General features: G+C 40.1%; 3 pseudogenes; 2 read left to right on the top strand and 1 right to left on the bottom strand.

Annotated features, from left to right (window-relative positions):
* LOC141520478 (transketolase pseudogene) lies at positions 1-1,255 on the bottom strand (annotated as a pseudogene).
* Positions 1,256-13,285: 12,030 nt separating this feature from the next.
* On the top strand, positions 13,286-14,431 carry LOC141520101 (poly(rC)-binding protein 2 pseudogene; annotated as a pseudogene).
* A 1,763-nt stretch (positions 14,432-16,194) lies between these two features.
* On the top strand, positions 16,195-16,762 carry LOC141520099 (V-type proton ATPase 16 kDa proteolipid subunit c-like; annotated as a pseudogene).
* The last annotated feature ends 424 nt before the right edge of the window (positions 16,763-17,186 follow it).

The raw sequence follows: 17,186 nt of genomic DNA, 5'->3' as shown, positions 1-17,186 counted from the left end.
TTAATCACTCTGAAAAAAAAACTTCCATACCATCCAGGAAGGACCATCTTCATTGAGGGATAGCAGTATGAGCCACACAGTTTGATGTTGCTCTCAGAAATGGCTACTGTATGGATCTAGTCAAAGGCCTGGGGAAGAAGGTGATGAATGTACTGCAGAAAAGGTACAGTCCTGTCCCATGTAGTGCGCTCTGCAGTGATGCTCACCATGTTCTGTAATGAAACAATCATTGAAGAGACCTGAAAAGGTAGAATTTTTGTGTCCTCATCCAGGGCAACCACATAGGCATAGGTATTTCCCAATTTATCCAAGGCCATGCCATAGGTTTTGTGGGGTGACTGACTTTTCTCTGAATTTGAAATTTGGAGGAGATGGCATCAGGATGATGGTGATATTAACTGCAGGAACATCTTCTTTGGGGAGGGTAGCTAGAATCTTCTTGTTTTGGCTCTGAACGTAGATTTCCTTGATGACCTGTTCTGCCATGTTTTTGGGAAGGGGCTTCCCATATTAAGATTCTTTATTTTCTACACCTGAGATTCCTCTGCCATTATACAATTTTCCAATGACAGCCAGTGGCTTATGTTTTCCTTGGACAAAGGACTTGTCAAATTCTTCCACACTGTGCTCATCCACAATGATTGTGTTCCCCTCAAAGGCTTCATGTCACTTCTGGTTCATTTTCACTTGGTGCTGCAGTGGGGCAGGATCACTCTGGCCTGGCTGGTTAATGTTAAAGATGGCAACTAGATTGTTCTACAAGTCGGACAGTTTCCCGTGGGAAACCTTCAACCCCCGCCCCACAATTGCCCAGTAAACAGTAGAATGGTAACTTTGTTAAAGAATTTGCCAGTATAGACAAGATGCTCTAAGCCCTTGACCCAGGGAAACAGTAGTTATAATGGTAAAAGCTTATTTAGGGACTGGGTGACTGTCTAGATTGGAACTGATCTTTCTCAGCTTCAACTGATCATCCTCTGGTAGGAAGCCAGCCTCAGTGCAGGCTGCATAGAGGATAGGAGCTGAATGATCCTTGCAGAGGACAAAGTGGTAATTGTTGGGGTCTCTAGGACCTGGGATTTGCATTTTATGGTGTGAAAAAGAGAACTACCATGAACTTGGCTACACCACAGCATATTATGGAGTGGCCAGAGCCAGCTGAGGTGTTGGCTTGAATAGAACTGATGGGCAGCTGATTGGCAGTGTCCTTTAGAATCTGCAGTTTCTTTTGGTCTGATTTATGGTAATCTTCCATGATGAAGCAAGTTTGGCAAGAATCCTGAGATTGTGACAGAGGTGGCAGCAATGTGAGCAGAGAGGGGAAGCTGGAAGAGGAAGGAGGAAGAAGAGCCACAAACATTTTAAAAACACCTATGTGCTAGGTACTGGCGATATATATACCAAAACCCCAACTAATTCTGTCCTCTCCCCCAACAAACTAATCCTTGCTTTCAGGATTTTTTACATTCTCAACAATGTTTACATTCTATTATAGTGAGTGATTCTGAGTAAAGATGAATCTGCAACCCCCCAGTACTCCTTCTAGACTGTTGTAGACACTTAAGAACTGGGTTCTTTTTGCCATTCAAAAGATTAGTTGAAGAAAGAATAGAATAGTGGTAGAGTTGTCATGGTAAGGGAGAAAAATAAATGTGAAAGATATAGGAAAGACAAAGTGGTGCAAAATGGCTGTAAAAGGGAGTGGGAAAAAACCTGACATGCTAGAGGGATGAGATGGAATTGTGGGAAATAGGGTAATGGGGTAAAGGGAAGAATGTTTATATGGGGTAAAGGAAAGTTGAACCCTTTTCTATTCTGTATCTCACTTATCTTTGTTGAGTCCTGATTAGGGAGGGGCATACCCACTTATCACCATCTGGGAGTATTAATCAAGTTCACTAAGAACCAAAAAAAAATGAGATCATAAGTGAAGGGATCTTTTGTTTCCATTGAGTCTAGAAATAGTGATGGGGAAACATAGGGAGAAAATATTTTTCATTAATTCACTCACCTACTTGTTCTCACCTCCATCTCACATCCATATACTCTTGGTCTGAACTTGAACATTGATTGGATACTGTAGCCTCTAAAACTGTGAGGGTCCCTTGGGGTTAACTTCCTGCATTGAAGATTCTTCTTCCATATTTCACTGGGGATATTCCAGAGAAAGAGAGTGTGGAAAAGGAAAATTTTAATTAATACAAGTAGAGATCATTTGGGGTGTGAGGTGGGAAATGCATGTCTTCTAATTGAAAGGGAAAGGCAATAGCAGTGTGTCTTAAGCAGGAACCAAGATCATTACCTGGAGTTTCTGATTAAGGAGTTAAATGAGTAGAAGTGGTATCTAAAGGGAAAGGTGGATCAAAACCAGTAGTGCAATCAAGTTCAGGGAGATTAGGGGCTCAGGAAACAATACCTGGTAAATAACAGGTTGTTTTTCCCTACCCTACCCTCAGACCCTTACTCTCCCAAGTTTAAATGTGTTTCATTGTATGTGTCTAGTTCAACATCTCTTCCATGTAGTGGGAAACATGTTCATCATCAGTCTTCTGAAGTGTTATGACTGCTTATTACTTTTATGGGAGTACTTAAGTCTTTCCCAGTTGTTTTCTTTCCTTCACATGGTTGAAGTCACTGTATACATTTGTTGTCCTATTTCTGCTTACCTCACTCTACGTCAATTCATACTGGTTTTCTCATGTTTCTCTGAATTAATCCCATTCATATTTTTATGGAAGAATTATATATCATCACATTCATGTGCTATAATTTATTCTGCATTCCCCAGTTGATAAACATTTACTTTGTTTTCAATTTTTTTCTATAATAAAAATTGCTGCTATAACTGTTTAAGAAACCTAGTTGCAATTTGTTACTATAAGTATAGAAATATTTAAATCTTGTCATTCATGACCTGGCAAGGTCTCAAAAGATTTCTACACTTTGGTGGGAATACTAGAGGGTTAGAAACTTGATTTTTATTGGTTTACCCAGAAGGGAAATTCACAAGAGATTGAACAATGAACCAGAATGAAATCATCTTTTGGGTTATACTACCTGAGGCACTGGACTCCACTTTTGGATAGTCAGGAAATTCCAGAAGGGAACTTGGTGCCCATCCAATTGTATCTATACCCCAAAGGAATCTCCATAATATAGCATACCTGACAAGTAGTCATCTAACCTTTGCTTGAAGTCTTCCAATTAAGGGGACCTACAAATTCTTGAGGCAATCCATTTTACTTTTGGATGGCTCTAATTGTTAGGAAGTTCCTGATATTTAGCCTAAATTTACTTAATGTGTTAGGAAGTCTTCCTTATATGGAACCAAAATCTGGAAGATAGTTATCATGCCCTTAAATCTTTTTTTCTTCAGGTAAAACATTCACATTTCTTTCAAGTGGTCCTAGCTATGCCTACTACTTTACAATGGACATCCACTGATAGGGGTCCACAAATTCTACAGAAGAATCAGTGTCATTTCTGCTTATTGGTAACATTTTTAATATCTCTTAAACTGCATTTTGAAACACTGGCAACTTCTAGGTTTGGGTTCATAAATTAGGTAATTATGAACAAATGGAAAGAACACTGGTCTAAGAGTTTGAACACAAGTCCTTGGTTCTGGCAACTTCTGGTTTATATTTTCCTCTAGCAATGCTGTGAGTCTAGAAAAGTCATTTTAACTCTGAACCTCAGTTTCCTTTCTGTGGTTTTCATATCAACTGATAAAGCTTAAACATCCCAGAAACACTTATATTTTTCATTGGGTATTCTCACCTTTTTGATTCCATGGTCAGGAATCTTCCATGCCCCTACCTCAGTAATTACTCCTTTACAGACACATATAGTTTTACCTAGTACAACAAAAACTATATTCTGATAACTATGAAGATATATGAGAAATGATAGAAACATCAAAACTCTCTAAAAATACCATTACAACACTTAAGGATTAAAATATAATTCTCTTTTTAGACTTAGATGATAGGATTCCAGCTTATCCCCTTGTTGACACATAGTTTTATAAACCCTAAAACTATAGAAACCGTAAAAAGATAGGGTTAAAATAAAATGACAGAAAACACAGGTTAGACATTTTTAAGTTGTCTCCTCTAAGATCTTACCTCCAATCTATAGGTGGAGACCATCCAAGATGGTCACAAGGACCTGGGAAAGAAATGGGACTTTTAATACAAAAACAAAGAATAGAGGAAATCATTAACCATTAGTGGCCTAACCATAGTAGATACACAATATCTGTGCCCCAAACTACTCTTTAAAGATCAACAAATTCCAGTTATATCATCCCTGGAGGATGGTCTCCTAGCATCCTGCCTTTTGTTCTCCAAAATTTTTAATTAACATAGGGAAAGATACTTTGGACTCTTAATTTCTTACTAAGTTTAACAAGATGACTAAGAAGAAGCCCAAGTATTCTCTAAAGAAAATTAATCTTTTTTACCAAGATATAGTTTTGAGAACTTATAATTGAATTTTGGCATCAAAAACTCAGCCAATCATTTAGTGTACAATAATTATTTTTTACAAGGAAGGGTCTCTTAACCTTGTACAGATTGACAAGGTATGACATAAAGATTCTAGTTTTGTCCTGCTTAACACAAAAGTCTGCCTTCTCTGTTAAGCTCCATTGCTTAATAGACAAGTCCAAAACTCTTATTTCCCAATGCACTATGTTTGCTCAAACATTTCCCTACTTGGAGTTTGTCCTTTGGCACAATCTTAGCTGACTTCTGTTATCTTTCACATCCCTTCCAGAGAAATTGTGTTCTATGTCTTTTGATTCCTTGTTTCCCTGATGAGGATTATTACAAACCTAGAATTTTTCAGTGTTTCAAAATTCAATTTAAGGGATGTTAAAGATGTTATCAATAAGCAGAAATGACACTAATTCTTCTATAGAACTTCTGGACCCCTTCCAGTGGGTGTCCATAGTAATGTAGTAGGCATAGCTAGAACACTTAAAAGAAATGTGAATGTTTAACCTGGGGGGGGGGAAGATTTAAGGGCATGATAACTAGGCTAGGTAGGTGCTGGTCTTTGAAGAAGACAATGCCTCATTCTGTAGCCTTTGAACAAAGACTACATCATCTGATAATGAAGTCAGGTTGTTGGAAAGGAGATAGTTTCCTATACCTCAATGGGGAGAGGAAAGGCATTTATGTAATATATTTTCTCAGTTACCCTGTTATAGAGACTTCCAGAATGAGAAGATAGCTCATTTCATTACTATCCTGATCCCCTCCTAGAAGCAAGTGAGTTAGTTGGTCATTATTTACACTCACCAATCACTTCTGCCTTTCTCATTTCCTAATGAATTGTGCTATGCTTATTATCTTTAGACTGTTTTTCAAGAGGACCTTGTGATGTGGTTATTTTCCTTATCATATTTCAGCATGGACCAGACTGGGGAACATGAAGGAGTAGATAGTATCATCATCTCTGATCAAATCTTACAACAACTGATCATCAATCTTCTATCTAGTGTGTATGTTACTGAAAGCCAATGTGAAACCAACAGCCATTTCTCTGTTGTGTCCCCATATGAAGATTATCTGATCTGCAGTTGTTGCAGTGTCAGTGATAGACTCTGAGACCTCTGACCTAAAGCTTTGTCTTCATTCCTTTATGGCTGTATGCTTCCCTTCACATTGTTTCCACTCATCAGTGCCCAGCTGACAGGGTCTCTTATAATAATAATAATAATAATAATCATAATCATAATCATAACCATAATCATAATAAACAATAACAACAATAACAACAACAACATATCTCTCGCATCTTTTAAAGATACAAAATGTTTTTCTTTGAGTAGAAATATTGCTGTCCCTGCTACAGGGGAGGCTAAGACTTGTGGATGGATTGTGTTCCAGAGTTCTGGGTTGTAGCAGAGGTAAGTAAGACTGACTGATGAACCCTTAGGGGTAGAAAGCCACCAAACTGCCTGAAGAAGGATGAACCTGTACCATGTTGTAAAAATGAAGCAGGTGAAAACTTTTGTGATGATAGGTATTGGGGTTCAATCCATGATTGGACACTGTCTAGGTCAGGGCTGTCCAAAATGCAACCCATAGGGTGCATGCTACCTGCAATGTGATTTTTATGTGGCCCCCCTGTGTGTTCACTAATAATGTTTGTCCTTCATTTTTGAAGAAGACCATAACATCATGAATTGGATTTGAGTGAGGGGTTTTGTGCTAAGGTACCAACCTCATTTTCTCCTCCAGAGCCAACTGGGTCTAGTGACCATTTATGAATCAGGATGACTGGAGATAGCCCTGGATGCAAGGCAGTCAAGGTTAAATGATTTTCCCAAGGTCACACAACTAGAAAGAAAAGCATAAGAGAAGTTTTTGTTTTTTTAAAAAGTGCACATGTTATATGCATTCAGATTCTGTGGTTCCCCCCCAGATGTAGATGACATTGTCCATAATAGGTTTCTCAGGGTTGTCCTTGATCTCTGAACTGCTGAGAGGAGCTGCATCTATCATAGCTGATCAACTCACAATGTTGCTGTTAATATGTACAACGTTCTCTTGGTCCTGCTGAGGACTCTTTTTTTAAAAAAATTTATACTATTTTCAATTTTTTTCCCCAGCTACATGAAAAGCAAGTTTCCAAAACCTTAAATTCCAAATTCTCTCCCTTCTTCCCACCCCACTCAACCCACTGAGAAAGCAAGTTACTTGGTGAGGTTAAAAATATGGAGCCATGAAAAACATTACCACAACAGTCATATTGTAAAAGTAAATATAACCCCTCTCCCCCTCCTCAAGAAAAATAAAATGAGGAAAAAAATAAGTATGTTTCAGTCTGTATTCAGATACTATCAACTCTGTCTTTGGGATGAATATCATTCTTTATCATAAGTCCATCAGAGAAATTACTTCAATATTTTTCCCAGAGTTGCTATTGCTAGCTGTATTTCCATCTGTTCTATTTTCCCCACACCCATTTATTCTATTCTCTCTCTCCTTTAATCCTATTCCTCCTCAAAAGTGTGTTTCATCTGACTATCCTCTCCCACTCTTCTATCACCCATACCCCTGTCCCTTCCCCCTGTCCCCTTTCTTCCATCCCTTTCCTCTCCTATTTTCCTTAAGATAGATTTCTATACCCAATTGAATATGTATGTTATATTCCCTCATGGAGTCACTTCTGATGAGAGTAAGATTCACTAACTCCTCCTCACCTCTCTCTCTTTTCTACTCCACTGCGAAAGTTTTTTTCTTGTCTCTTTTATGTGAATTTACTTATCACACTCTACCTCTCCTTTCCCTTTCTTCCAGTACATTCCTTTCTCCCTCAATAACTTCATCTTTTTTACTATATTATACCTTCAATTTCTAATCCTTCCTGTGCCTTGTTTATATATATATGCTCCTTCTAACTACCCTAATAAATGAGAAGGTTCATATGAGTTATCAACATCATTTTCCCATGTGGTAATACAAACAGTTCAACATCATTAAGTCCCTCATGATTTATCCTTTCTGTTTGCCCTCTTTATTCTTTACCTGAGTCCTGCACTTTCTGTTCAGCTTTGGTCATTTCAACAGGAAAGTTCGAAAGTCCCCTGTTTCATTGAAAATCCAATTTTTTCCTGAAATAGTTTGTTCAGTTTTGCTGGGTAGTTGATTCTTGATTGTAATCCAAGCTCTTCTGCCTTCCAGAATATCAAATTCCAAGTCCTATGAGCCCTTGATGTATAAGCTGCTAAATCATGTGTTATCCTGACTATAGCTCCACAATTTTTGACTTTTTTTCTTTCTGACTGCTTGAAATATTTTCTCTTTGACTTGAGAATTCTGAAATTTGACTGTAGTTTTCCTGTAGTTTTTTCAGCCGAAAACAACTTGGAAAATCTGTGTGAAGGGTCAGTTACACCTGAGTTAGAAAGGGTCTGCACAGCAAGCAAATCAGCCCCAGCCATCCAGGAATAGCCCAGGGGTACCTGAGTCCATGGCAACAGGGAGCAGTTTCCAGACCCCTCAGCCCAGGAATTGCCAAGGATAATTGGGAAACTCAGCAGGAAAACTCTGCAGCACAAGAGTGAGAGGGGAGCCCAGCCCAGTGTAGGTCTCAGCTTAGACACTACCCCAGGGGACCACGAACAGGCCTAGGGGGCCACCTGGCAGGAAGAACCCAGCTGCTTCTTTCAGAGTACCCAGTCCATGGGCTGTAGTTTTCACTTTGGAATTTATTTCAAGAATTTCTTTCACCTCAGTGGGATGAGTGGGGTGGGAATCTTTCAGGATTCTTTCAAATTCTATTTTACCCTCTATTTCTAGGATATCAGGGCAATTTTCTTGGAGAATTTCTTGAAATATGATGTCTAGGCTCTTTTTTTTTTGGTCATGACTTTCAGATAGTATGGTAATTTTTAAATGATCTCTCCTGGATCTGTTTTTCAGGTCATTGGTTTTTCTATAAGATATTTCATAATTTCTTCTAGTTTTTCATTCTTTTTGTTTTTATTTTATATTTTCTTGATTTCTCACAAAACCATCAGTTTCCCATAGCTCCATTCTACATTTTAAGGAATTATTTTTTACAGAGAGCTTTTGTATCTCTTTTTTCATCTGGCTAATTCTACTTTTTTAATGCATTCTTCTCCTCATTGACCTTTTGGATTACTTTTTTCATTTGACCCAAAGTGGTTTTTAAGATGTTATTTTTTTCAGTATTTTTTGTATCTACTTCACCACATTGCTGACTTAGTTTTTATGATTTTCCCACATTGTTCTCATTCTCTTCCCAATTTTTCCTCTATCTCCCTTACTTGATTTTCAAGATTTTTTTGAGTTCTTCCATAGCCTGAGACCAATTTATATTTTTCTTGAAGGCTTTGAATTCAGATACTTTGACTTTGTTATCTTCTGAGAGTGTATTTTGATCTTCCATAGGACCAAAGTAATTGTCTATGGTTGGATTTTTTTCCATCTATTGTTTGTTCAATTCCCCAGCCTATGACTTGATTTTAATTCTTTGTTAAGGTGGGGCTCTGCTTCTAGCATGGAGGACACATTCTCAAGCTTTTGAGGGTTTTTGCATCTGTTTTCAGGGATATTCCCCTAAGTTCTCACTTCCTTCAAGGTCTTATGAAAGGTTCTGACTGCTTTCCTGGCCTGTGTTTTAGACTGTGTATGACGTCAAGTACTCCTTTATGCCCTGGAACCATAAAGGGTCTGGGATCTACTGTAGGCAGTAAACTGTATTTTGCCTCTGCTCCTTTTCCTGAGACTGGGACCCCATATTGGGACCATACCTGAATAAGGGGAAAGCAACAGAGTTCTGCCACAGGGATAGCAAAGAGACATCTGCAATCTCCCCCAGCCTCCTGGGCTGGGCTGCCCTCTCACTCTTGTGCTGCAGAGTTTTCCTGCTGAGTTTCCCAATTGTCCTTGGCAATTCCTGGGCTGAGGGGTCTGGAAACTGCCCCCTGTTGCCATGGACTCAGGTGCCCCTGGGCTATTCTTGGATGGCTGGGGCTGATTTGCTTGCTGTGCAGACCCTTTCTAACTCAGGTGTAACTGACCCTTCACACAGATTTTCCAAGTTGTCTTTGGCTGAAAAATTGTTTCACTCAGTCTTTTTGTATTTCTGCCACTCTAGAATTTGGATAGAGTCATTATTTAATAATATTTGGAATAGTTTGGGGGAGAGCTCTGGTGAGTCCCTGTCTTTATTCTGCCATCTTGGCTCCAACTCTCCTGAGAATTCTTTTATAACATATTGCAATAGTGGCTATTCTTTCTCTTTTATAACCTCTTGCAATCCAGGAGCCAATTTGATGATATATCTCCAGTAACCCTATAGGGGATTCCAGTTCCATGGTCTTCCATTCCCTTCTACTGAAGGCTTAGTTCTATTTTTGTCCAGATGTTGCAGTGGTGTTTGACTCTTTGTGATCCCATTTGGAGTTTTCTTGGCAAAGATACTGGAGTAGTTTTACAATTCATTTTACAGATGAGGAAACTGGGTTCAGTGATTTGTCTGGGGCTAAGATAGCTATTAAAGAGTCTGAGACTGGATTTGAACTCAGGAAGATGAATTTTCCTGACTCTTAAGTCTGGTGCTCTATCCATTAAATAAGTTAGGAAAGGTAAACCAAGTCAACAAGCATTTATTAAGTGCCTACTATGTGATAGACACTATACTAAATGCTAGAAATACAATAAAAAGGACAAAACACAATTCTTGCCCTTGGGGAGCTCCTGATCTAATGAGGGAGAAAATCAAGTGAACAATTATATACAAATAAGTTAAAGCCAGGGCAAAAAATGGAAAATAAGCAAGAGGCAAACCACAAGAAATAAGAGGCATAAGGAAAAACTTCCTACAGAAAGTGGGGTTTTAGCTTGGATTGAAGAAAGATAGGGAGGCTGAAGGCGGAAGTAAGAAGCATTGGGGGCATGGGGAAAACCAGAGAAAATGCCCAGAGCTAAGAGATGGAATGTCTTGTCCATGGAACAGTCAGAGGCCAGTCTTCCTGGATTAAAAAGCATGTGAGTGATGGTGGTGAAGTGCAGGGAAGATATAAGATTGGAAGGGTGGGTATTTATGTGTGACTATGTTATAAAGAACACCAAACAGAGGATTTTATATTTGATCCTGAATGTGATGTGGAGCCATTGGCATTTATTGAATATGGGGGATGACATAAAACTAAACTTTAGGAAAATCACTTTGATAATGAATGGAATTAACAACAAATAAAGAGACATTGGTTGAGGTAAATTGAACAAATCTTAGAAAGAACTTCAAATTTCAGATTTAATAATATATCTCAGAGGAGAAAATTTGGGTAATAATTGGGAATTGCTTGTTCCACTAATCCTAGGGACTTTGATGATTGTAAGATCAAAAATACATATATTTTAAGATTTTTGCAAGGCAAATGGGGTTAAGTGGCTTGCCCAAGGCCACACAGCTAGGTAATTATTGTCTGAGACTAGATTTGAACCCAGGTACTCCTGACTCCAAAGAAGGTGCTTTATCCACTACGTCACCTAGCAGCCCCTCAAAAATATTTCTTAAGCACTTACAGTGTTCCTCCCACCCATGCTAAGCTAGACATATATATGTATCTCCATATATATGGAGAGAGAGAGAGAGAGAGAGAGAGAGAGAGAGAGAGAGAGAGAGAGACATAGATGAGCTAGGATCAATGGGGTTGATTTGATAGTGGTTCCAGAACTGGAGATGAGTTTGTGGACAAGAAGTCAATGTAGGAAAATTGCAAACAAAATATAGCAAGGTGGGTGGACTATGAAGGACTCAACTAGAGAGAAGGGAAGTGAAGTTTGACTGGAGCTTGCCAAAAATAGTTGACCAAGAGAGGTAGTTACTAATCAGTTATGTTCCAGAGTGTTAATTCTGGAAATGGGAAGGTTGGGCCTTGAGGTGTGCCAGCTCTTATATAGGGTGAGCATTTACACCTTGGGAATTCACAAGCACTACAAATTAGAACTTGATTTTTGGTTTTGTTCACCATTATTATAGATCAATAGTATCAAACTTAAATGAAAACATGACCAATAAACATACTATAAGAATTCTTGTGAACCATATTTTGACTTAGAAATCCAATATTTGATAGATTTTTATTAATATATCAACTTATTAAAATCAGATAGGAACAAAATTATCTCATTTGGACCATTAGAGTTTATTTGTGGGGGAGATGGGGCTACATGGTCAGACCTATGCTTTAGGAAGACCACTTTGTTAGCTATGTAGGGGATGGACTAGAGTGGAGAGAGAGACTTGAGGCAGGAAAGTCAGCAGGCTATTGCAATAGATTAGATATGAAGTAAGGAGGGCCTGCAATAGAGTGGTAGTAAAGAATCAGGGAGAGATTTAGTTTCAGTTTGTGCTAAGAAATAGGACTTAATATTTTTTGAAACAAAATTTGGTCCCCTGTTTCCATCAACAGTAAAGTATTCTCTGGAACATTTTTTGTGAGTGGTGATTTTGTTTTTCTAGGCTAGATTCAAAAGTGTTGTATTTACCTAGGAAGAGTCAATGATCTTTTTCATGACTTGGAGATAGAGGTGGATGGAATTTTGGCAGTTTAGATTTAACCTTTTTCTAATCAAAATCTCCATCAGACCAGAAGAGAGTTACAGTTGATTCTGATTTAGAGATGATTGCACTATTTCCCATCACCTCCCCAAACGGCTGCTGCTTAGAGCTGATAAAGGGAAATAAGACATTTTACAAAGGAAACAAGAAATATCCTAGAGATAAGGATGTTGTTCAAGACCTCCATGGTTCAGGACCTCCATCCTCTACTGTTGAGTTCAGTTTGTTCAACTGGAAAATGGGGTCACAAAGCCAACAGTAGTATTGACAGACTGTTATACTTGGAGTTTCCACAGGGATTTGGAGCTATGTTGGGAAAGTAGAGGGTCCAAATGCTCCTGATCCTCCCTCTCTTGCTTCTCCTTGTTTTTCTCCCTTTTCTCCTCCCTCCCTCTTCCCATTCACTTTTAGTATTTGACTTGGTCTTTGAAGTTCTGGATTAGAGGGAATGATTAAAAATATCATTTGGCTTTTCTCCAGATCTAGAAGGCCCACTTGTTCCCCTTTTTTATTATCAAGGCTTAGACCTGTACCCTTATCCTTACTAGGTCAGGTGACCAGTGGCAGGGGTTAGAGCCTTCCCATCAAGGGGACCTCTTATTTCTACCTCTCCTTCAATTCCTTTCGTAAGTTAAATAAGTATTTGACCAGTATACAGCAGAAGATTTTAATTCTAGGAAGACCCAAGGCCTGGGATTTGAGGACAGGATATTTTTCAGATCCATTTCTCTTAGAAATCCAGTGTAGACTCCAAGAAGCAAAGTATGACCATATGCAAGAACTCATCCATATGCATACTAAACCTGTCATAATGACAGAGAGTTTAAGGGTGTTCAAAAGCCATTTAGACCAGCCTGGATTTCACTAAGAACCCTTCCTATGATCTTTCTAACAAGTGATTGTTCTGACTTTGCTTTAAGAATTCCATTGACCCAGACCAACAGAGGCAGCAGCCGGAGCAGCCTCAGTCCATGCTCTCACCTACCTGTCTGCTTGCCCTCCACCAGATCCAGGGTGGCTCTCCCCCCTTCCTACTCTAACCCCTTCCTCCTCTGCTGGCCCATGGGTACCCCCTCGCCTTCCTGCCCACCCCCATTGTTCCAGCCCCAGCTTCCCACCCTTTCCTTTCTCACCCACTCCCCCTTTTCCTTTCACTTGCCTCTTACCTGAAGTTTTTGGCTTCCACTCCCACCAGTGGCCAAACACTTGACCACTTTACAAAATCTAAATCCCCAGAACACTGCTTGACATGGACACCAGTGTGATTGAAGGTGGATTGTCATTCTCACCATCTGGCTACTTATACATGGAAAGGAAGTTGGAAGCATTATTGGAAAGAAAGGAAAATTGGTCAAGAAGATGCGTAAAGAGAGTGGGTGTTCATATCATCTCAGAAGGGAATTGTCCTGAGAGAATAATTATTCTGGCTGGACCTACCAATGCCATATTTAAAGCTTTTGCTATGATCATTGACAAACTGGAAGAGGACATCAGCAGCTCTATGACCAATAGTTCATCTGCCAGTAGACACCCAGTCACCCTGAAACTTGTGGTCCCTGCTAGCCAGTGTGGCTCTCTCATTGGAAAAGGAGTATGCAAGATCAAGGAAATAAGAGAGAATACAGGGGCTCAGGTCCAGGTGGCAGGGGATATGCTACCAAACAACTAAGTGGGCCATCCACAATCTATCATTGAGTATGTCAAACAGATCTGTGTGGTCATGTTGGAGACTCTCCCAATCTCCCTTGAAGGGCGTGACCATACCATACCTGCCCAAGTTGTCCTGCTCTCCAGTCATCTTTGCAGTTGGTCAGGATAGGAACAGCACAGGCAGCTTTCCCCACACCCAGTCCATGTGCCTCAATCCTGACCTGGAGGGATCACCTCTAGAGGCCTATACCATTCAAGGACAGTATGCCATTCCACAACCAGATTTGACCAAGCTCTACCATTTGGCAATGCAACAGTCTCACTTTCCTATGACACATGGCAACACCAGATTCAGTGGAGGTTTGGATGCATCTGCTCAGAGTACTTCTCCTGAACTTACCAAATGACTTAATTGGCTGCATAATTGGGCGTCAAGGTGCAAAAAATCAATGAAATTCATCAGATGTCTGGGGCTCAGATCAAAATTGCCATTCCAGTGGAAGGATCTACTGATAGGCATATTACCATCACTGGATCTGCTACCAGCATTAGCATGGCCCAGTATCTAATCAATGTTGGACTTTCCTTAGAGACAGGTGGCATGGGGAGTAGCTAGAACAATACAGACTCCCTTCTTCAGATTCCCATAACTAACTACTTCTGTGTAGTTTCTGAGCAGTCAGTGATTCCAGGTTCTAAATAGTTTATAAATTTTCAGTTTCTACACACACACACACACACACACACACACACACACACACGAATCCCACTGAGGGGGGTGGCTAGGTGGCATAGTGGATAAAGCACCGGCCCTGGAGTCAGGAGTACCTGGGTTCAAATCCGGTCTCAGACACTTAATAATACCTAGCTGTGTGACCTTGGGCAAGCCACTTAACCCCATTTGCCTTGCAAAAACCTAAAAAAAAAAAAAGAATCGCACTGAGGGGAAACCCACAACACTTTACTTTCATCTGAGAGAATGAGTTTTCATCATTGAGGTATAAGAGCCCATAGGCCAGAAAGATATTTGTGATGAAGTGAAGCAACCCACCCAATGACACTGCCTTATCTAAGACTCCTACTTGTGTTCTTACTATTGCTTGTCTTTGGTTAACTTTCTATTTCCACCATCCAAGGGTAAAAGCAGGGGACAGGAAGGAGCAGTTTATTTCTCCTTGAAGACCATATCCTTGATACCAAGTCTTCCTCCCTTTTCTTGTTATACATACCTTTTTTTCCTGTCTACAACTATGCAGCATATACAGGTGACTCAAGGGAACAGTTTATTCATTGGGTTAGAATTTAAGGCTTAAACTGCATACTCTCAAGATATATCCCAAATAGTAGCTGATATTACTGTTATGTGTACTGTTACATGGATTTAGAACATTAAATAGGCCTTCTAGTTTCTCTTTAATTTCCTCTGTAGCTTCTATTCCACCCCCACCCCCACTTCCTGCCCTTACTTGAATCCTTCCCTGCACTTCCCAGTTGTTTATGCTCTCTCTTCCTCTTAGGTTGCCTTGTATTATATTTATTCATGGATACGCTTTGTACCCCATCAAGTAAGGTTTCTAAGATTGTGGTCTGTTTCATTTTTATTTTTGAGTTGCAGAATATATGGAGGCTTCCAATAAGACTGACTTCTCTCTTGTTCCTAACATTAGGCTTTCCATCTCCAAAGTATGAGCATTTTCACTGCTTGCCTGGAATATTCTGTCTCCTCATTTCTGCCTCTTGGCTTCCTTTTAATTTTCTTTTTTTTTTAGGTTTTTGCAAGGCAAATGGGATTAAGTGGCTTGCCCAAGGCCACACAGCTAGGTAATTATTAAGTGTCTGAGACCGGATTTGAACCCAGGTACTCCTGACTCCAGGGCCAGTGCTTTATCCACTATGCCACCTAGCTGCCCCTCCTTTTAATTTTCAAATAAAATCTCATTCTTCTACAAGAAGAAGAAACCCTTTCTAATCCTTCTTGATGCTAGCACTTTCCCTCTATTGATTATCTACAATTTATTCTATGTCCATAGCTGTTTTTAGTTTTTTCTTATTAGATTGTGAGATCCTTGAGTGCTGGGCATTTTTTGGGGGGCCTCTTATTTATATTCCTAGTACTTAATACAGAACCTGGCACATCATTGGTGCTTATAATCTGATTTCTGCAGAGTATAACTTCTTATTTTCCAGGTTAACATAAAAAAAGAAGATATATAAAAAAATATGGAGTTCTTTAAGAAATCCACTCCTCCATTCTTAGAGCTGAGTTATGGTCTGTAATTATAATGAATAACCTAGAGTTTCTTTAAAAAATCATTTTAGGTTTCCCGGATTCCCGCCTTCCCACCCGCCCGCCCTCCAGTCCTTTACCCGCTACCCAGCCCTGTGCCCTTGCCTCTCTCTCCTCGCCCTTCCACCTTCCGGTCCCACGCAGACATGTCCACGAGTCCCGAGTACGCATCCTTCTTCGCCATCATTGGAGCCTCGTCCGTCATGGTCTTCAGCACTCTTGGGGCAGCTTATGGCACAGCAAAAAGTGGCACTGGTATTGCAACCATGTCAGTCATGCGACCTGAGCTGATCATGAAGTCAGTCATTCCTGTCGTCATGGCTGGTATCATTGCTATCTATGGTCTGGTGGTGGCCGTTCTCATTGCCAACTCTCTGACAGAGCATATCACCCTGTTCAAGAGCTTCCTTTAGCTGGGAGCAGGCCTCAGAGTGGGTCTGAGCAGGCTGGCAGCTGGCTTTGCCATTGGCATTGTTGGAGATGCTGGTGTTCAGGGGACGTCACAGCAGCCCCGACTATTCGTGGGGATCATCCTGATTCTGATCTTCGCTTAGGTGCTTGGCCTGTATGGCCTGATTGTGGCCCTCATTCTCTCTACAAAGTAGACCCTCTTTTCTCCTTTTTCCCAGGGCCCCACCCAACCCCAAGTCACCCCTAAGCCACAGAGTATGATGTAAAGACCTGTCTTGAACCACCCCCATCCTTCCCAATTTGCTCCAGAACGTATGGCCTGACATTTGGTGCAGTTGGTCTTGTAAATGCGCAATGTCTTAGTGACTCTTCTATCTGTGTTGCACCGCACCGCATTGGATGGCGCCTGAACCGGACCGGCTGGGGCCGAGGCCTCCTGGGGTCCACCAGGCAGCTGTGCAATCTCCCTACCCATTTGCTGTTAGTACTCTGTGTATAAAGTTGAATTAGAATTGTCATTTTTCTCTTCACTGGATGTTTATTTATAAAGATTTGACATGTTCATAACGTTTATGGAGCAAGAATTTTCAATTTCCCATACTATATATTAATCTTAAATATAGGTAGATTATTGCACTGTGGGGTTAAATGTCAAGTGCTGAAAATTCCTTGGATGTGATAATTTGAAATTCAAGATTACTGTAGTGTCCTGGTATGAGTAAGAATT

The sequence above is a fragment of the Macrotis lagotis genome, chromosome 4 (genome assembly GCF_037893015.1).
Source record: "Macrotis lagotis isolate mMagLag1 chromosome 4, bilby.v1.9.chrom.fasta, whole genome shotgun sequence".
In the NCBI taxonomy this organism is placed as follows: Eukaryota; Metazoa; Chordata; class Mammalia; order Peramelemorphia; family Peramelidae; genus Macrotis; species Macrotis lagotis.
This window is presented reverse-complemented; position numbering and strand designations above follow the sequence as displayed.